A 6,878-nucleotide genomic window follows, 5' to 3' on the forward strand; every position below is an offset into this window, starting at 1 on the left:
ACCATTCATCGCGTGCCGTCTTTAACGACGCGCGTGATGTCATTGAGAAGGCGGAACTAGCGACTGACTTCTGAAAACAAGAGTGTAAACATTGCTGAAGCGCTTCCGCTATAGTTCGCCGGCATTTTTCTTTCTTTGTTCTGTCGTGGTAGTCCCTCGATGACACATCATACAGGCAGGAGTACTGTTGCCACAGCTCCACGAACCTTTCCTCCATCTCATAATTCCACCTAGCAGCACCATCATCTCTCTTTCGTTTTGCCATGTTTGAAACCTGTGTATGAAAGAGCTTCTGTGCTGCTATTGGTCAACGTCACCAATGTGACAACTCGTTGTGGACGACGGAAAAAAAATTAAACATGCTAGTCTTTCTGTCGTGATGTCGTGAAGCATCGCAGACGCGGAATCGGTTGTCGTCCACTATGACACACTACACGTGCTGAAATGATGGAATCTTGCGTCCCGACGCCCATTATCGTTTACGAATCCCCACAACACCCTACATCAAGCAAATCGTGGCAAAATCGGGCTAAAATCGTGTAGTCTGAACCGGGCATAACAGATTCAGCAGAGTTTCCACATTCAGGTTGCTAAGGTAATCAACAGGCAAAGACTGCTCAGCTCCAGGAGCCATACATCACTGTCACCCCACTGCTCCTATCCATGACGACCATTCCAAAGCACTACCACGGCTCCTCAACCAGGATGCTAATCCCATCTACATCCTCCCTCTACACATCCTGAAAAAATGGTCATGAATGCATCTGTTAACACATCTTTGGTGTCTCGTAGGCATGGAACCAGTTGAGGGCTAGTGTATAAACATCTTTTGTTTAGTCCCTCTATCAAGGTTTGTTTGATTATAATGATTTTATCTCACAAAGAAATTATATTTCTATAGGATCCTGAACCATCTGCATAAGAATCAGTCGCAATAAATGATTGTCTTATCTCATGCCTTGCCTAATGTTTGCTGGTGTTGACTCCTATGATAAACTGCTTGCAATGGTCCTCATTTGTAAGTCACTTTGGGTAAAATCATCTGCAAAATGCAGATGAACAGCACTGGCAGAAAAAAAGCACCTTGCATTTTCCTCTATGTGGACATTGACAGCACCATTTATTCTCTTCTGATCATGCTGATACGAAGCCTGATGTTGCTGCTGTTTTCAAGGCATCATGCAACATTCTTTTGCGATGAAAAAGCACCTTGGAGTGCAAGTCCATCTGGAGAGATAAAGATGCCTGGGCTGTGGGAGAGAGATTTTCAAAGCCAGTTAAATATACTGTTGATTTTAATTATATTTTCAGTTCAACCACAAACCAACAAAGACATGCTAACTTTTGTGATCACTTTATAGGATGTTCTTTCAATAGTTATTAGACAGCTAATAGCTAATAGATAGATCTAGATCCATATACACCATAAAAATAAAAATAAATACATAAATACATCTAAGTTGTAAATAAAAAAAGATTATTGAAGTACTTTTTACTATAAATAGTATTAAAATAGTAAAATAAGTTAGAAAGTTAATCCAATGTGATAATTGCCGTTTCTTTGTAATTATTTGTGAAATTTACTAGGAATTTCTGAGTGAAAATTGTTTCTACCCCAATTTTTTTCAGTGTATATATATATATATATATATGAAAATTGATTAACTTTATTATCATGTTGCTAAGAACTGCTACAAATATACTCTATTTGTTAGATAAGTAAACACACAAATAAATAATCAGGACTACTTTTGAAGGTGACTTATTTCTGTTTGAAGAGTCTTATGCATCGAACTGCCAGTGTTCAATGTCATTTTAATTTATTTAAATAATTTATTAATTATTATTGAGCTTCTTGTGGAAAGACATTGTAATTCTAAATCAATCAGAGCATCAAGGAAATGCCACTTAATTAATCTTTTCGCTTCATTAGATTTTCCGATCATAATTAAATGATTAGTAGATATTAACTTTGTATTCAAGAGTACCACTCATGCATTTCTCCCCACTGACAATTAAAACGGCACAATGATCTCATATGATTGGAGGGAGATTGAGGACAAGAGCTTGAGTGTTTCTTGAGATAATATTAGATGAAATTCATAAATGGGAGTGTGTGTTTTGTGTGCCTGCGCGCAAATGGTTTAAGTGTCATTATTCTTTTCATGCAATTTCAAATTTCATGGAATATTGCAAAGAATCTCGCCAGCCTGGTGCTTTTGCAGCCCCCTGCTAGCAGTTCTGCTCTCTTCACAGAGACACCCAGCTTTTCCCATTCCTCTTGCAGGGTTTCATGTGCACCGGAGTGTGCCCTACAGCCGCGGTGTCTTAATGTCACAGGAAAATTAAAAAACTTCTACCTTCGCCAAGGGCCTGAATCTTAATATAGACCCTTGCTAAATCCAATACACTGGAAATTGTGACTAGGTGACAGGGTCAGTAAGTACTGATTAAAACTGAGGTCAGTAGATGGCCTTTGAAAAAGAGTGAAGAAGGAGAACAAAATACTCTTCTGAGGTGCTCCTTTAACAAACACTGAAGGCTGCTCTTATGGCAAGCGCTGTGGTGTTGCTCGCATTTAATTTCTATTTCATGCAACCCAGACCTCTAATAATTGCTCAGATATGTTTTGATGTCCTCTCTGGTCTGATATTGCTAAAATATTGTAGGGAATGAATAATTGTAGTATTGAGTGGTATTGTAAAGGCTAGGTTAAACTTGCTTTCTCTGTCTGAACAGATATTGGATGATGTTTATTTGGCTCAAGGGCTCAATAAGGAAAACACCCATTTTAAATATTTTCACAGCAGTCAAATAAGGCATTGTTTGTGACATTGTCAGCAAGTGTTGCTATTAGCATAGATTAAACTTTTTAGTGTAAAGATTAGTGTAATGATTACCTAAAGTCACTGATGGCTAATGGCCTTCCATAAAAAGAAAATCCACAAACACACAAGAGCACAATTTCCTCCCGGATCTTTCTGCTTTTGTTTTCTTCATGAGAAAAGAAGTATGAATGAGTTTATAGTGGTCTGAAAATAAAATAATAAAATTAAGAAAACAGATGACATCAATTTATATAATAACATTAATCAACAGCATTACTTTATATACGCTTAACAGATTATTGCATTCAGTAGTTTGAAATATGCCACTTATATAGGCTACACTTTGATTTATATGGATTTACTAGTAACACTGTAGTATTTCGATTAAATGGTTCATATTAAATATTAATATTAAATCTGTTAGAGAGTTAATTTCATTATCACCTGTCATAAATACAAATGTTAATAAAATATGATTACATTAATTTGTACACTAATCTACACTATTTTAATGTTGCTGTGGGACAATGTGAGAGACACCTATCAAATTCAATATATTATTGTAAATATTATCATTACTAGTGGAACAATAAAACACAATAGATGGTTTAGAACTTTTCATATTTATTGCACAGACCACAACTGGCCAACAAATAAATCTAAAAATCAATTATGCGTTTTAAGAAATGTACCAAAAATAAATAAATAAATAATAAAAAAAATATATACACATACACTTTTTGTAGTGCAAATTAAAATGATAAACTGTCACACAACTTCACAACTGGTAGACATACTGTAGCCTACTTGAAGTATTTTCTTCCTCACAAATGTAAACAGTTTAACAAGAAGTGCTCTCAATATAATACTGAACAATGTACCAAAAATAAATAATAATAAAAATATACACTCTTTGTAGTGCAAATTAAAAATATGAAACTGATATGTAAACAGGTAATAAAATAAAAATAAAACTCCATGGCCATCTCTGACCATTGGCCATATACAAATCACACAAGTGCTCCTCTCACAGTAGAGGTCAAGCAGAGGGCACTGTTGTAATCCCCTCTGGCTCTATTCAAATCACTGTCATTTGCCACATAAAGCCAACTTTAGCTCCTGGACATACATACATACATACACTCCTTCATAACACTCATCCATCCATGCATGCATTCATTCATCCATCCATTCTTCCACCATAGCAATCCATTCACCCAACCCAGTCATCTAACCATCCTAGCCATCCATCCATTCTCCCCATCCATTCAAGCCATCCTAACTTTTAAACCAGTGGTTGTATCTCAAAACCAGAAGCTTCTCAAACTTCTGGTCAGAGAGCCTATTCCTCTTTGGAGTGATGACAAGTTAGTCTCTCTACTGGGGCACTGGACGGAGTGGCTGCATTATATCGGAGTGAAATTTTCTTTATCACTGCAAATCCAGAGAGAGAGAGTCTATCTCTTGTGCTCCTGATTTGAAATAATCTGTTACTTGACTTTCAGCAGTAGAAGAGGTGTCATCCTCATCCTCAAAGGAAAAGAACTCATCCTCTATGGCTGAGTCTCTGCTAAGGTGGCGTGTTGATGTGCTGGTACCTGCTTGCTGGTCTTGGTCTAGGACAATTTTCCGGCACTCTGCCAGCAGACTTGCCTTGGCCTTGTCCTTCCTGTCCTGTATCCGAAGCCAACGTAGTTTGAACTTGGGCAGGGTTACAGCAGCCAAGATAGCATCCTCGCATTCCAGCACCTCTGCAAATCTTGTTTTGATTGCCAGAAATAATAAGGATGCAAAGAACATATTATACTATTTGTCTATATATATATATACACACACACACACACACACACATTATTATCAGTTTAAAATTATATTTGTGTATGACTAGCCTGTACTATTTCTTTACAACAAAACGCTTTGCAGGTCCATCATCTCAAGTCGCAGATCATAACTGTAAAGCCTAGAATATAAAGTTATTAATTTTCCATCCATCCAAATAAATAAAATGCAATTCTTGGGTGACTGGTTAAAGATATTTAAATAAATGAAAGTTCTTACCATGACAACTGCCTCTGGAAGGTCAACTACGATTTGCAGGCCACTCTTCAATTCCAAGGACTTGAAAATCAATGTCTCCAGTGTGGGTAGGAGTGTACCATGGAAACAGTTGTCTTCTCCCTGAAGATCGTCTAAGTGTAACGTAGGAGGCGTGACGACGGAGTTGAGGATCCAAATGCAAGCCTTTTATTATAGAGTACAGTATGTATAAAACAGTCAGGGTCAAACACCAGAAAACAGTAATATCTAAGCAACAGGCAAAAGGGTAATTCACAAGAAAAGCAAAGGTCAGGGCAGGCAACAAACAATCAAAAACCAGGTAAACAGACCAAGATCAAAACACGAAGGCCAGGCAAGAAAACATGGTACAAGGAAATAACGGGAAAACACAGAAACTAGGAGTACACTACAGGCTATAACCATTAGCGATGTGTTTGTGTCTTAGTGCATCTTTTATAGTCCTTCTAAAATGAGGCAGCTGTGAACTGGGCACTCCAGTGGGTGATCGTGACAGACCCCCCCCCTAAGGACCGGCTTCCAGACACTCCCTAACAGACCAGAGTCCAGGAGGGAGGTGGAGCGGAGGTGGAACAGGGGGAGGGATGGAGGGCCAGGTCCATGAGGAAGGGGAGGAACAGGGGACTGAGGTAAAGTTGGCGGAGCAGTGAGCCAAGGCAGAGCTGGCAGAGCAGGGTGCCAGAGTGGAGCCGACAGAGCAGGATGCCAGGGTGGAGCCGGCAAAGCAGGGTGCCAGTGCGGAGCTAAAGAGCACCAGGGCAGAGCAGGTGGATCAGGGGACCACCAGAGCGGAGCTGAAGACCACCAGAGAGGAGTAGGCAGAGCTGAAGACCACCAAAGCGGAGCTGAAGACCACCATGGCCGAGCAGGTGGAGCAGAGGACCACCAGAGCAGGGCAGAAGACCACCACAGTGGAGCAGACGGCATTGAAGACCACCAGAACGGAGCAGGTGGAGCTGAAGAGGACCAGAGCAGAGCAGGAGGGGCAGGCGGATCAGAGGACCACCAGAGCGGAGCAGAAGACCACCACGGAGGATCTGGCATGACTGAAACAAAAGGCACAGAGAGGTTAACAGCGGCCTCTGCGGCCGTAACAAGACGGGTGGACACTTCATTAGTGGCATCCCTGGCCGGTTCAGGACAGGACGAGAGTTCATAGGCAGCCCCCATGGCAGTGACAGGATAGTCAGAGAGTTCACAGGCGGCCTCCATGGCCGTGACGGGACAGGCAGAGAGTTCACAGGCGGCCTCCATAGCTGTGACAGGACAGGCAGAGAGTTCACAGACGGCTTCCATAGCCGTGACTGGACAGTCAGAGTGTTCATAAACCGCCTCCTTGACCATAACAGGACAAACTAAGAGTTCAGAGACAGCCTCCCTAGCTGTAACGGGACAGTCATAGAGTTCACAGAAGGCCTCTACGGCCGGGTCGAAACAGGACACAAGTTCATAGACAACCTCTGTGGTCGGTTCAGGACCAGACACAAGTTCATAGACGACCTCCGTGGTCGGTTCAGGACAGGACGCAAGTTCATAGATGGCCTCAGTGGCTAGTTCAGGACAGGATGAGAGTTCAGAATCGACCTCATTGGTCATGACAGGGTAATCAGAGAGTTCAGGAAAGGCCTCCTTGGCCAGGACAGTGCAAACAGAGAGTTCAGCAAAGGCCTCCTTGGTCGGGACAGGACACTGAGTGTGTTCAGAGGCAGTCTTTGTGACCGTATCAGGCAGGGCTGATAGTTCATGACTGGCTTTGAGGACAGAGATGGGTTTGACAGGGGATTCACTGATGGTTTCCATGACCTCATCAGGACAGACAAAGAGTTCATAGATGGGCACCCCTGTCTTGAGAGGAGCTGAAGCGAACACCTGCAGCTTCACCTGGAGGTTCTGCAGCGGGTGCCGCCACCTCTGAAGGTTCTGCAGCAGTGGCAACAGGAGCTTCACAAAACACAGAGACTTCATAGACGGCCC

The sequence above is a fragment of the Sinocyclocheilus rhinocerous genome, unplaced genomic scaffold (assembly GCF_001515625.1).
Source record: "Sinocyclocheilus rhinocerous isolate Xijiao unplaced genomic scaffold, SAMN03320098_v1.1 scaffold1111, whole genome shotgun sequence".
NCBI lineage: Eukaryota > Metazoa > Chordata > Actinopteri > Cypriniformes > Cyprinidae > Sinocyclocheilus > Sinocyclocheilus rhinocerous.